The sequence below is a fragment of the Nomascus leucogenys genome, chromosome 9, assembly GCF_006542625.1.
Source record: "Nomascus leucogenys isolate Asia chromosome 9, Asia_NLE_v1, whole genome shotgun sequence".
In the NCBI taxonomy this organism is placed as follows: Eukaryota; Metazoa; Chordata; class Mammalia; order Primates; family Hylobatidae; genus Nomascus; species Nomascus leucogenys.
The window spans coordinates 67054356-67069296 of NC_044389.1; the positions used below are offsets into that span (position 1 = coordinate 67054356).

Here is a 14941-nt window from a genome sequence, read left to right on the forward strand (position 1 = left end):
TCCTTTATGTCTCAGCTCAAACTCTAATCCTGAAGGAAGCCTTCCTGACCCTCCCTGTTTAAGTTAGTCCCTCATTGTATACACACTGTCATTACATCCTACATGTCTCCTTCAGGGCATTTTGATCAAAACTATGATTCTTTGCATAACTATTTGTATTATATACTCTTCCAATTAAGCTCAAAAGCATAAGCACCCCTCCATCCTGTTTGCAGCCATATACAAAGTACATAGAACCTAGTGACTAACTCCTAAGTAGATAACAAAGATCAAAAAATGGAAGTGACTTTTTAAAAGTATTGAGAAGACTAAGATAATAATATGCAGATCTTGGCTATGAACAATGCGAAATGTTTGGTGAGTGCTGGCTTCAGCAGCACATATACTAAAATTGGAACAATGCAGAGAAGATTAGCATGGCCCCTGCACAAGGATGACACGCAAATTCATGAAGTGTTCCATATATAATTGTTTTAAAGAAAAATTATTGTAATTAAAATGTTTGGTGAAACAGACCCCACTCAACAAGATAAAAAGGAGAATCTTCTCATCTGTTGGTAAAGACTTCAGAGGAAGTTATCAAATCCTCTTGGAGAAACCCAAGTTTGTAAATTGACAAGCCATTCTCTATTAGGAAAAACACTCCTCTCAGTGTTCTATCCCACATGAACAGGTGTCCCAGATAGGTTCATATCAGAAATATCTCTACTTCTACCCAGAGACATCTCACTGTTTAACTCATGCACAGCCATAAATTCCATTCTAGCTCTAAATTCTCATCTCATCTCATTTTGAGAAATGTCCCAGGTATAGATCTCCTTCATCCTTCCAGCAATAGAGAATAAAAATGATGATGGCAAGTAATGTTCATAACAATAATAATAAATTAACAGTGAGGTGGTATTCTTTGGTTGACCAGTTTCCATTCCACCTTCTCTGGCAGTAAGTTCCTGATATCTTTAGTGGAAATGAGAGTTCCCCAATGTTCCCCAGTGGTTCTCTGTCCTCTCCTGGATAGGATATTCAGATGCTTACTTCTTGGAATTTCAGTCTTGAGAAAAGTAGCAATAAGACAGAGAAGGTTTGAGTTCATTCATTTCAAGGCAAGCATCCTGGAAAGATTATTGGGGAAACCCTCTCCCTAGATCTTTGCCACCACCTGAACTGCCAGCGCTCCTTCCATAGTTGCACCAGAATGCCCTGATTAGCCTGTAAGCTGGCCAACATCCTTCCAATAAATATTTTGCTTCAACAGCCAGATTCTGTTCCTATTAGTTTCAAACAGTTTCAACCAAACTATTCTGATACAGTGATTATGAAGGTATAATAATGATGATAACAAATTCATGAGATTTTATAGAAATCTTGTTTTTTTTTGAGACAGGGTCTCACTCTGTTGCCCAAGCTGGAGTGCAGTGGCATGATCACAGCTCACTGCAACCTCTGCCTTCCCAGCTCAAGCAGTCCTTCCACCTCAGCCTCCCAAGCATCTGGGACTACAAACATGCATCACCATCCATGGCAAAGTTTTAAATTTTTTGTGGAGACAAGGTCTCGCTATATTTTCCAGGCTGGCCTAGAGCTTCTGGGCTCAAGCGATCCTCCCGCCTCAGCCTCCCAAAGTGCGGAGATTACAGGCAGGCGCCACCGCGCCCAGCCAGAAATCTTTATCAAAGTTCAAGTCATTGTAAGATTACTGTGTTCACTTATCCAGATAACTTCTCTGGAATTAAGTAATTTGAACTTAAACAGTTCTCTGTTACTTGTTTAACATATGAAATGCACCAAACAATTCTACAAAGACCAGAATTGTGATATAATCTAATCTCTATTCTTTGAATTTCTATTGTTGTTTTAACTTTCTTAAGCATTTGCTGTATTGAGGAATATATAATTTTTCTAAAATCATCCAAATGTTTCCCTATTGAAATATTTGAACGTTCTAGCTGGGTGCCGTGGCTCACGCCTGTAATCCCAGTATTTTGGGAGGTCAAGCTGGGTGGATCACCTGAGGTTGGGAGTTTGAGACCAGCCTGGCCAACATGGTGAAACCCTGTCTCTAATAAAAATACAAAAATTAGCCAGGCGAGGTGGTGCATGTTTGCAATCCCAGCTACGCAGGAGGCTGAGGCAAGAGAATTGCTTGAATCCAGGAGGTGGAGGTTGCGGCAAGCCAGTGTTACACCACTGCACTCCAGCCTGGATGACAGAGCAAGACTTTGTCAAAAAAAAAAAAGAAATAAAAGAAAAAGAAAGAAATATTTGAACATTCTAAAAAATTATTTATGTCTGTAAAATCAACAGCTTTCATAATCATTGTTAATTATTGTAGCACATTTATACATCAACTAGATAATAGAGTTTTATGATATAAAAGTCCTAAGAAAAATTTTACTGTCAGGTGCGCTGACTCATGCCTGTAATCCCAGCACTTTGGGAGGCCGAGAAGGGTGAATCACCTGAGGTTAGGAGTTCAAGACCAGCCTTACCAACGTGGAGAAACCCTGTCTCTACTAAAAATACAAAAGTTAACTGGGCGTGGTGGCACATGCCTGTGATCCCAGCTACTCAGGAGGCTGAGGCAGGAGAATCCCTTGAACCCGGGAGGCGGAGGTTGCGGTGAGCCAAAATCTCGTCATTGCACTCCAGCCTGGGCAACAAGAGCGAAACTCTGTCTCAAAAAAAAAAAAAAAAAGAAAAATTTTACTTACTTCAAGTTAAGTCTAAAATGCTTACTTATATTTAAAAGTGCGTATCTGTAAGCTGTATTAGACAGCTATGCTACATAACTAAGCACTTCAAAATTTAGTAGCTTAAAAACTACAACTACTTATTCTTGCTTATATATCTATAGGTCTGCTGAAGGTCAGCTGGTCTAGGCTGGTGACTGATTCAAGCTGTAGGATTAACTGAACGCAGCTCCTCACTGCAGGCTGGGCTCAAGTCTGCTCTGCAGGTGGGCATTCTGGGCCCAAGGCTGATGGAGAAGCAGCTGCTTACAGGAAGCTCTTCTCATGGCAATAGTAGAGGGGGAAGATGGCAAGTCTATTGCACAAGCACATTCCAAGCCTTTGCTTATATCACAAACAGCTACATCCTATTGTGCAAAGTATATCACAGGGCCAAGCCCAACACTGATAGGAAGGAGAAATATATTTTATACACATGGGAGAGGAAAGAAGTGAGTATTTCCTAAATAATAATTCAAACTGTCATATAAACTAGCAATGCATCTAAAAGCATACCTCACTTATTTACATCATATTGTTATGCTGACTAGATATAATGGCAACTTACTTGATCATGTACAAATTCAAGAATAGCAGAAGTGACATTGAAATTGGCAATTAGCTAATTGGCTATTCACAGTCTAAGGCTGAAGTTGAAACCACACAGTAGATTAGAGATGAATTCTTAGGCAAAAGCTGAAACATCAAGTCACTCAGTAACTAGCTCAAAGCTACATAGCTTTGTAGTGGCATAGCTGGAGTTTAAACCCAGATTTTCTCAACTCAAATTTCATGTTCTTAAGCATTAGGCTATAGTGCTGCACAGTAGGTATTATGTCTCCATTTTGGAAAAGAAGAATTGAAGCACAGAATATTGAAGCATGAAATATTTACTGTTTGCCAGCCATTGAGCCAGAGGGTTTGTGTTTATTATTTCATTGTATCCTTAAATCTCATGAGGTAAGAGTAATTTTCTAGAATTTACAGACAATAAAATAATTGTTGAGGAAGCTTTTAAAATGTACTTTTCTAAAGACAAGCAGGTAGAAAACTGAATTTTGAAACCAGTGCATTTTGTATAAATACAAAACACATACTTCTCTATTAAACCACATAGCCATCCCCAAACACTCAGCAACCAGTCGTGGAAGCTACACTTGAACCAATGCATCAAGACCCAGTGATTTCTCTATTATTGCCCCAGCAACCATATTTCCAAAACCGTAAACTGTCTTAATACATGGCTTAACAACCAGTGAAAGCATTTGAATTTAGGATTGTCCAACACATATTAGTTGCTATAAATATATGACATGTCACTTTCTTAATTCAAGCACCATCTGTGACTTTTTTAATATAAAGGGAAGATAAGTGATATAATATTTTTCAAGCATATTGTCTTTTACCATTAGGGAAAAAATTACATTGTAAAGGGGAAAGAGGTCTACATGTTGATTAAAACCTTCCATATATATGTTCCATTGTCCCCATGTATGGAACAGTGTTGCCTCCTGTCACTGATTAAAAAATAATAATAATAAAATCATGCTTTTAGGAATTCTTAGTCACTGCCCATAGAATGTAATCAGGATTCTTTTAATTGACACACTAACAATCCCTTTCAGGTTATTGTACTTTGATAGACTTGACAATGGATTCTTCAAGGAAATAGCACTTTTGTAAAGCTTTCAGCAAAGTATTATGAATATACCTTGTATTTCAAAATATAAAACTAAACTCTTCTACAATATTCTGTGCCGATTTTATTTGACTCCATGTACAGAGAATCTCAAACCAGAGAATTGGCTATCCTTTGGATAATGACTCATTGTGAATTATACAACCTGCTGATTAATTGAAATTGGAATGACTGAATCAAAATAAATCCAAAAACAATAGAAAACTCATTTGCTATCTCAACTTGAGGTGATCACATGAGAAAAAGTAATTGTAAAGTAGTTTTAATTGTTTTAATGCAATGAGCTCACTGTTAGACTGGGTAAAATACAGTCCCTCAAAAATTCATGTTCACCCAGAACCTCAGAATGTGACCTTATTTGGAAACAGGCTTTGCAGATACAATTAGTTAAGATGAGGTCATACTGGTTTAGGGTGTGCCCTAAGTGCAATGACTGCTGTCTTCCTAACAAGGCCACGTGAAGACAGAGGCAGAGATTGCAGGGATGCTGCCACAAGCCAGGAAACACGAGGAGCCACCTGAAGCTGGAAGAGGCAAGGAAAGATTCTCCCTGATATAGTTTGGCTGTGTTCTCACCCAAATCTCATCTTGAACTGTAGTTCCCATAATCACCATGTGTTGTGGGAAGGACCCAGTGGGAGGTAATTGAATCATGGCGGCAGTTACCCTCATGCTGTTCTCGCGATAGTCAGTTCTCATGAGATCTGATGTTTTTATAAGAGGCTTTTCCCCTTTTGCTTGGCACTTCTCCTTGCTGCTGCCATGTGAAGAAGCACATGTTTGCTTCCCCTTCCACCATTATTGTAAGTTTCCTGAGGCCTCCCCAGCTATGAAGAACTGAGAGTCAATTAAACCTCTTTCCTTTATAAATTACCCAGTCTCGAGTATGCCTTTATTAGCAGCATGAGAACGGACTAATACACTCCCCTAGAGCCTTCAGAGGAAATCAACACGTTTATTTCAGACTCCTAACCTCTACAATTGTGAGAGAATAAATTTCCATTGTCTTAAGACAAGAAGTTTGCAGTAATTTGTTAATGCAGACCTAAGAAGCTAATACAGCCTCAAAGCATAGATTTTATATATTTGGTCATATAAAAATCATTGATCCTGATTCTGTCTCCAAATGGAATCCCACATAACAATGGAGTTCCTGCCACATTGGAAATTCCATGTCCATCTTCTCTACCCATGTATTTCTAGTGCCTAGCGCAGCATTGGCACACAGTAGGCGTTTGATAAACATTTACTGAATAAGTGAATGAAAAATATATCTTTCCATGCTTTTGAATTTTGAACATAATTTGATTTCTGTGTGTTGCTCAAGTTTGGGGTCAGCTTATGAGAATACATTTTGTTTCTGACCAAGTTCACTGGCTTTTATTTAACAAGTGTCAGATCCAAGTCTTGATGCCTAGTGTCTCTGAAATTAACAATTGGAAAAGAAAGTAATAGTAGCAGTAGCAGTAGTGGCAGCAGAATCTAAAAAGAAAATCCAACCCTTTCATCTGCACATGTGTGCTGATCCTTTCACAATCCTTTTATATAATTTCTGAGTCATCAATAAAGCTGAAATAACCTAACCACAGGATATCTGGAATACAATTTTGACCAGCTGTGCCTATCAGACCTCTTCTTTAAAAAGTGAGCTTGTGTTGCGTTGTGTAATAAATTGTTACAGAAACCTTTCTAGAACTTAAAAATTATTCTGGCATCTGGCTGAAAGTTACTGTGAACATTCTAGAAGAATTTCAATAGGAATAGAAAGGACAGGGAAGTGAGTAAAGTCATTTCAGAACCATTCTTGAAGGGTAATGCTGGCGTTCCAGAGGGATTTCAGCGCTCAGCTAGAGGGCAGCAGAATTATTGCTGAAGTATTCCTTGTGGAGAGCTTTAACCTCATGGCCGAAGTATATTCAAAACAATTCTGCTGTGATAGTAAAAAATATATATCCATGCTGTGCATTCCCAGAAGAGCATTTTGGCCTGCTTATTCACATGAGCCAAGAACTGAAAAAGAGCTGAGGGTCAAATTGGTAAAGTGCTACCACAGAGATTTCACTCTAAATGCTGGTTGGGGAAGCCTCGTGGTTTCAAAAGGTTAGAGACATTAGATGTTTTACAGGGTATGTGCTGAAATGAATAATTCATAGAAAAACTCTCCTAAGTCTATTCAGGTAAGATTATTTGGTAAAGTAAGAGAAAATGCCAGATTAAAAAAACTCTTTTCTATGTGATCCTGCAAAGCCCTCTAAATTAATCCTCCATATGTACCCTGTGCATAGCACTGTGCTGGGTACTAGGGAGATACAGCAATTGTATCTCAAGCTAACTGAGCACATAGGACCTCCATATAGTCAACAAGTACTTATTTAACACCTACTACTAGGTGTTGAATACATTCTGAAACAATGTTCTTGACCTAAAACTGTGTAATCAAGTAAGAGAGACATCTAGAAAGAATAAACTGCCATCAATAGTGGAAAAATCAGCATTAAAAGTTTGTACAGGACAGATTGTGCAGGGCAGTTAGTAAGCTTCTCACCTACCTTCCTACTTCCAGTCCTATGCCTTTCCCGCCCACCCTCTCCATGGCTCAGAACTCCTCTCCATGGCTCAGAACTCCTCCCCATGGCCTTGCAAGGTCCTGTGTGTTGGAACTCTGATGATACAGCTACTCTTATCTCTCTCTGCCTCTTTTTTTTTTTTTTTTTTTTTTTTGAGACAGAGTCCTGCTCTGTCAACCAGGCTGGAGTTTAGTGGCATGATCTTGGCTCACTGCAACCTTCACCTCCAGCGCTCTTGCCACTCCCTCCCATTCAGCTTCAGCCAGTTCCTTTTGCCTCAGGCTCCTTGGCCTCAAGGCCTTTGCCTAGGAAACCACCTTAGCCACTTCACATCTCATCACATGGCAAGTTCCTTCCCATCCTTCAGGTCTCAGCTTCAATGTTACCTTCTTAGAAAGGCCCCATGACCCTATCTATAAAGTATATATTTCATTTTATTCTCTATCTCACCTCCTTTTTGTTGTTTTCTTCTTCATGCTTACTCACAATTTCTAAGTATTTGTTTATTTGTTTACTTAGAGACCTTCATACCAGACTGGCAGGTATTATACTATCTCTGTCTTGTTCACCATTACATATCCAGTGCTTAGCTCAGTGAGTACATAGTAGTTATTCAATAAAATTAGTATTTTACTAAGCACAGTAGTTGCTTAGTAAAATGTATTGACTGAATGACTTAAAGTGACCAACGTTGGCACTAGCCCAACTAAATAAAAATAAAATTCAAATCTCAATTATAAATTCTTTTTTTTTTTAGAGACTGGGTCTCACTCTGTTGCCAAAACTGGAGTACAGTGGTATGCTCACAGCTCACTGCAGCCCCAACCTCCTGGGCTCAGATGATCTTCCCATCTCAGTCTCCCAAGTAGCTGGGACCACAGGCATATACCACCACACCCGGCTAATTTTTGTATTTTTTGTAGAAACAGGGTTTTGCCATGTTGCCCAGGCTGTTCTTGAACTCCTGGACTCAACTATTCCTGCCACCTTGGCCTCCCAAAGTGCTGGGATTACAGGTGTGAGCAGCTGTGCCCAGCCCTCAATTATAAATTCTTATTCTCCACAAATTCTCCACAGTGCTCAAGATGGTGGTTTACAGGGAAATATGAAAGTCAGGTTCCAGTTAGAATAATGCTGTTTCTGTTTCTATTGAAAATTAGGAACTGATTTATGGTGATTTGATGGGACAGATTAACAGCTCTAGAGGGACTCCTTTCCAGTCTACCTTCCTTCCACCAGCCAATCCCCTTGCCTCAGGAGATCAAGTGATGATACGAGTGGGTCAAGTCCAAGGATATTAATTGGGATACTTAGTATCATCAAAATAATTTAAATAAATCACTGTTGGGGAAAACACTGTCTTCTTTTCTTAGTGTAATCCTATAATCTGAATGTTAAAAACACAGAGGATTAAGATTTGAGTATGGGGATAAGGGAAAGCAAATCAGGAAGGCTACTCTGCAATCTTGATGCTGGCTTCTGGGCTGCCTATTGCAAGCTAAAAGAGTTATGGATTCCATGTGTTATGATCTGGATCATTAGGAGACTCTTCTTAGGTTGAAGTAAAAGAGAGAAAGTTTGAGTCGAACTGCAGGAGTTTGAAGAGGGCATGATCTCCCCATACCATCCTTAGGATCTTGATATGGTTTGGTAGTTATTCTATCATGTAGACTCAGGACCCTAAATCCTGGGAAAATAACATCTTAAACAACCATCTTAACACAATATATTCCCCCCTAGAGACTTGTTGGTAGTAAATAGAAAATTTTTTGCTGATGGCAACAATCCCATGGAGAATGGCAGATTCTACTGCAATTTCTAGAGAGCTGAATGAACAAGGACAGCACAGATTCGGAGCTTGAATTTTAGAAAACACAACAGAAGATGAATGTGGGGCAATTAACAAGTGGGAGATTACTGCCATGTAGTAATATGGTGCCTCTCTTCATTCCAGGGATCTTCAGTAAAGTTATTAACCTCAAACAATTCATGAGTGGGTTTGAAAATTGACAAGTTAGAAGGGGATGAAGTCTATAGTTGCAAGGGTAGAGCTCAACCAAGATGACACACATGGAAGCAGCCCAGAATGAGAGGCACCAGGAGGAGCTATACCACCGGATTTGCACTAATCATGAGGAAGGGGCCAGACTTGTACAGACTGTGTGATAGCATGAGTCAAGTTTCTAAAAATCAAGCATTAGAGAAGTCTGTATGACATTTAGTTTAACTAGGCGGGGTCCTGCATGGGTTCCTTCATCTAAAGCACTCAGTTGTATTTTGGATTTAATCACTAACTTAAAACTGGGAAGAGTGGGCCTTCTACGAAATTGCCAACCTGTGAAGATAGAGAAGAATATAACACACACTGAGAATCAGGCACTGGGGCCTAGGTATTTCTTAAAGAAGCAAGTTATCCAAGTGATGAAGTAGCCAGCACAGAATGGTTACAACAGTTTACAGCCCAGCCCTTGAGAGTCATTGATTCAGGATATTGTACTTTTCTTCACGTTAACCTGGGTAATCAAGAGTTAGTTTTTATCATCTGACAGTTGTTAGAAATTATCTTTCCCTAATTATTTTTCTCTGATGTTTATTAAAATGCAGACTTTTGAGCCTCAAAAGGGCTTACCGAATGGGAATCTCTTGAGAATGAAGCCCAGGAATCAAAAGATGACACAAATTTTTCTAAGTTGATTGAAATTTGAAAACTATAGTTCTTTCCTTTTTATTCCCATAATGTGAGACATTTCTGTGCACACCCACTATCAATCTCACTTCCTATGACCAGATGACTAATGTGCTCCAGATCCTTCAGTTTTCCTATCCCTTGCTGTTGTCACTACTGTAACTTCTGCCAAACAAAGGATGCATCTTCATCTTCAATGGGGTGGCTCTGGATCGCTGGCCTAAAGTGTTGCGTAACGGCCTCTAACTACTCACATTCCTGCACCAAAGCCTGCACTTCTAAGTTTCCGACATTTACCTCCCAGTGATGGAGTTAGAAATTTATGTATGGGATTATATATGATCTAGCAATTCCACTTCTGAGTAGTGGTAGTGAAACTGAGTTTAAACGTCAAAATAATGGAAAGCAAAGATTTAATCAGATATTTGAATACACCCATGTTCATAGCAGCATTATTCACAGTAGCCAAAAGGTGGAAGTAGCCCAACTGTTCATCAGTGGACAAGGGATAAATAAAATGTGGTCAACAATGGAATATTATTTAACCTTTAAAAATGAAGATATGCTGATACATCCTACAACATGGATGAACCTTGAAGCCATTATGAAGACATTATGCTAAGTGAAATACACCAGTCACAAAAAGACAAAAAAAGTATCATATAATGTATGAGGTATCTGAAATAGACAAAATTATAGAAACATAAAGTAGAATGGTGGTTGCCAGGGGATGAGAGGAAGAAAAAATGGAGAGACAGTGCTTATTGGGTATAGAGTTTCAGTTTTGCAAAATAAAAAAAAAAAATCATTGAGACTGTTTGCACAACAATGTGAATATTACTACTGAGTGTATGCTTAGGAATGGTTAAAATGGTAAATTTTATATTATGTGTGTTTTATCATGATTAATCATGAATAAAAATAATAACAAACAAAATCAGTTGCCATTTGGCTTAACTTGTTGTCATTGTAAAAAAAAAAAAAGGCCTCCACACATCAGGCAGCTGTCATTATATGGCACCATTTTACCTGAACATGGCTTCAACTATCCTCTACAAGTATATAAGTTTCCTGTATCGGATAGAAAATGCCTCACCTGAGATTCCAACAACAATCTTCTCTAGCTCCCATTTCGATCATTTCCTCCCAAAGGTTGAAGGGCAATCCTCATGGGTGATCGTTGATGTCCTTTTCTAGATAGCCTAGAAGGAAGAAATTAGACTGATCAGCACTTTAAAACATTGAATGTCCTTCAAGGACAGCAACATATACACAGAGGCCATCACGGGAAAGGTAGGTACATTAATCATCTCCCCAGCTGGAAACGAAGGAGAAGAAATAAATAAACAGCTCATCATCATGATCAGGTATCAAAGGTTCGTTTTAGGTCATACCCCCATTAAAAAGAATTTCAATGCTGTCAGGAGCAATGTCATGAATCTCCTGTACTTTTTTTATGAGTAATTCACGCAGGGAGGAATCACCCTCCCTATGAGCTCCATAATGAGTGCCCCTGTCAATTTCTCTGCCTTTCCACTTTTGGTCATCTCAAAGCAAGGATAGAGAAGTGCTATACATTTACCCCTGCATTGAGTGCCTGTGTCTTAAATAAATATTAAGTGAAGTTAGTGCAACTGGTAAAAAAGTCAGTAACTTAGAAAATAATATTAGCATTTTGTTCTATGCTTGGATTTTATCACGTGAGGCTATCATTTTAAAGTTATTAAACATCTTAAAAATAGCTCACTTTTAAAATATGCATTTGTATAGAAATACTAGAAAATCCTGACAACCAAAAAGACTAAAAATATGAAAATACTGGCGGAGCCCGAGCACGGCCCGGCCCGAGTGCGGTGAAGAGATTGTTTTCTGAAAGCTGCGTTGGAGGCTGTGACAGAGCTGAGAGCCTGTGTGGAGCGGATGGTGAGGAATTCTCAATAACATGGCCCTTTGCCATTAGCCTTGCCATGACCACATTTTTCACCAGCGTCACTCGCTGGATTCAAGATGCAAATCAGGAGCTGGAAACTAGTTCCCAGGCCTCGGGGCCGGGAGGCGGAGAGTCAAGTGAAGTGCCAATGTGAAATTGCGGGGAAACCTTTCTCAAATGGGGAGAGGCTGAGGCCTCACAGCCTCCCGCAACCAGAGCAGAGACCATATGGCTGCCCTCAGCTGCACTGTGGCAAAGCTTTTGCTTCTAAATACAAGCTATATAGGCACATGGCCACCCACTCAGCCCAGAAACCCCACCAGTGTATGTAGTGTGATAAGGTGTTTCACCGCAAGGATCATCTGCGGAACTATCTGCAGACCCATGACCCTAACAAAGAGGCCCTCCGCTGCTCTGAGTGCGGTAAGAATCACAATACGAAGCTGGGCCACCGGCGCCACCTGGCCATGCATGCTGCCAGCAGCGGTGACCTCAGCTGCAAGGTGTGTCTGCAGACCTTTGAGAGTACCCAGGCCCTGCTAGAGCATCTGAAGGCCCACTCACGCGGGGTAGCAGGCAGTGCCAAGGAGAAGAAGCACCCCTGTGACCACTGCGACCGGCGGTTCTATACTCGTAAGGATGTATGGCGGCACCTAGTGGTGCACACAGGTCGTAAGGACGTCCTGTGCCAGTACTGTGCCCAGCGGTTTGGCTGTAAGGACCACCTGATGCGTCATGTCAAGAAGAGCCACTTGCAGGAGCAGCTCAAGATCAAGACAGAGCCCGTGGACATGCTAGGCCTACTCAGCTGCAGCTGCACAGTCAGTGTGAAGGAAGAGCTGAGCCCTGTGCTGTGCATGGCCTCTCGGGACGTAATGGGAACCAAGGCCTTCCCTGGCATGTTGCCCATGGGCATGTATGGTGCCCACATCCCTACCATGCCCAGCACGGGGGTGTCACACGCCCCTGATGCACAACACGCTGCCCATAGGTATGAGCTACCCTCTGGAATCCTCACCTATCTCTTCCCCAGCTCAGCTCCCTCCAAAATACCAGCTTGGATCTACCTCATACTTGCCCGACAAATTGCCCAAAGTGGAGGTGGATAGTTTTCTGGCGGAGCTTCCTGGCAGCCTGTGTCTCTCATCCGCTGAACCCCAGCCCGCCTCACCTCAGCCGGCGGCAGCTGCGGCCCTCCTAGATGAAGCACTGTTTGCCAAGAGCCCCGCCAACCTCTCTGAGGCCATCTGCGCTGCTAATGTGGACTTCTCCCACCTACTGGGCTTTCTTCCACTCAATCTGCCCCCGTGTAACCCACCTGGGGCCACAGGAGGCCTGGTCATGAGCTACTCCCAGGCAGAGGCACAGCCCCTGCTCACCACTTTGCAAGCTCAGCCTCAAGATTCCCCAGGAGCTGGGCGACCACTGAACTTTGGTCCTCTGCACTCCTTGCCTCCTGTCTTCACGTCTGGCCTGAGTAGCACCACCACTCGTTTCCACCAAGCATTCCAGTTGCCCCCACAGAGGCCCTCAGCTCAGTTTTTGGCTCTGTTAGGGAGCCTTAGTACCCACCCCGTCCGTGTCCCTCACGAAGGCTTCTCTGCTCTCCATCACATCACTTCCACTTTCTTGTGCCCCTGCGCCCGCCTCCAGTTTTCCCCTAGGATCCAGCAAGTTTTCTTGCAACAAATGATTAGTTCTTCTCTTCTGACTTGTGGGGCTCCCTGCCTCAGAGAGCACAGCCCTTGCCCAGAGCCCAGGAACCCCATCCTTGCTTCATCTCAGTTCTTCACGGGCTTCACTCTTCCCACTCATGGAAGGGAGGCAGCTCAGGGACCTCCACTGTGGGACTCTTGAGACACCTCCACTCTGATTCAGAAACACACTTCTACCTCTTTACTGTTAACTCTTAACAGATGCAGTCAGCAGTTTCTGGGCACTTCTCTCAGTAGGTGCCTCATGCTGACTTCTCCACTAGGGTTTCAGGACAAACTACCAAGGAACTGCCTCAGCCTGGTACCAGTCCTCCCTCATCCACCTTCTGTCTAGGTTCACTTGGTTTGTCATCAGGAACTGAGCAGGTCCAGGACTCAGGCTTCTGCTTCAGCCCAAGCCAGTACTCCTTGTTTGAGGTAAAGTCCTTAACATTTAGTTCCCTAGCCCTTGATTGGAAGCAATTTGGAGTGTGTTTCGATTTAGGCAGGGTAGCTTGGGATACCTTTTAAAAAACAAAACCGGATATTAAAATGTCTGGCAAGGTTAGAATCAGACTAGATGATTTGCTTCTAAAAATTAGTTTCAGTGAGTCCCAGGGACTAATTAAGGTTTATTTTAAAAAGCGTCTACCTTGATACGCAGCCACCTCCTGCATGCTGTGCATGTTATTGGGACTTGTATTATAGGTGATGGTATGTGAGAATCGAGCTGGGACTCGCTGTTGCCATCCTCCTTGTTGTATCTGGTTTTCATCACTAGACCCAGCAACCCTCCTCACTTTAACTGCCACCTTCCCTACACCCTCAGTTTACAGAGACCATTGGGCCTCTGGCTGCAGAATACAAAGTCCTGGGCTGTTAGAGGAGTCCTTTCCTCTCTGCCTGCCCTTTCCTGTCCCTCCCTCGAATTCTCTCTCCCTGTAAGTGATGCTGGGAAAGTCACAGGACTGGCAAAGCAACTGTTTAAACCCTTGTAACCGGGGCCTTGCCCCCACCTCCTGTCTTTTCTCCTTGCCTTCCTCACTCCTGTGTCCTCCCATCTATCCTGTCTTTCCTTTCCTCCTCCCTCAGTGTCCTTAGCACCCACAAGGAATTTTCCTATCACTGTGAACTTTGCTGGTACAGAGGAATAATATCTGCCTTCACCTTTTTTTTTGGACCATAGCTAGCCAGTCATTTCTTAAACCTCCCTTCCTAAAATCTGGGGGGCTGGGGGTGGGGGAAGCCTTAGTGGCCTGGTTGTTCAAAGGATAAGAATAGTTTTATCCTACACTCAGTACCCAAACTCACTTCAGTATGCTCACTGAGACCATGAGAACCTGAGGGGCATCTGCTCAGGACAGGAGCCATGGCATATGAAAAAGACCAACGAGGGACCAGGAAAAAAAGGGGTGATGTCCCCTTTCTCTGCCATCTCCAGCCTCTGTCAGCAATGAGCTATCCCCCTCCCATCCTACACAGTAGCTGGTCAGGGCTGAGTGCAGTCCTGGGGGTAAGGGGATCACACGCCCAGGTGTCAGCTCAAAGGATCTCTGCATCATCTTGAGGTGGGAGGCAGGGAAGGGAGCACCAATGAAGGTCCCCCCCAGCCCAACCTTTTACAAATGGCATTTTC

The 14941-nt window shown here is 42.1% G+C and overlaps 1 non-coding gene and 1 pseudogene across 1 annotated transcript; both read left to right on the forward strand.

Annotated features, from left to right (window-relative positions):
- The first annotated feature begins 361 nt into the window (after nucleotides 1-361).
- Nucleotides 362-468, forward strand: LOC115836868. Its single transcript, XR_004031860.1, has one exon. It is a non-coding gene; the product is annotated as a U6 spliceosomal RNA (small nuclear RNA).
- An 11180-nt stretch (nucleotides 469-11648) lies between these two features.
- On the forward strand, nucleotides 11649-13468 carry LOC100600703 (annotated as a pseudogene).
- Nucleotides 13469-14941: the final 1473 nt, after the last annotated feature.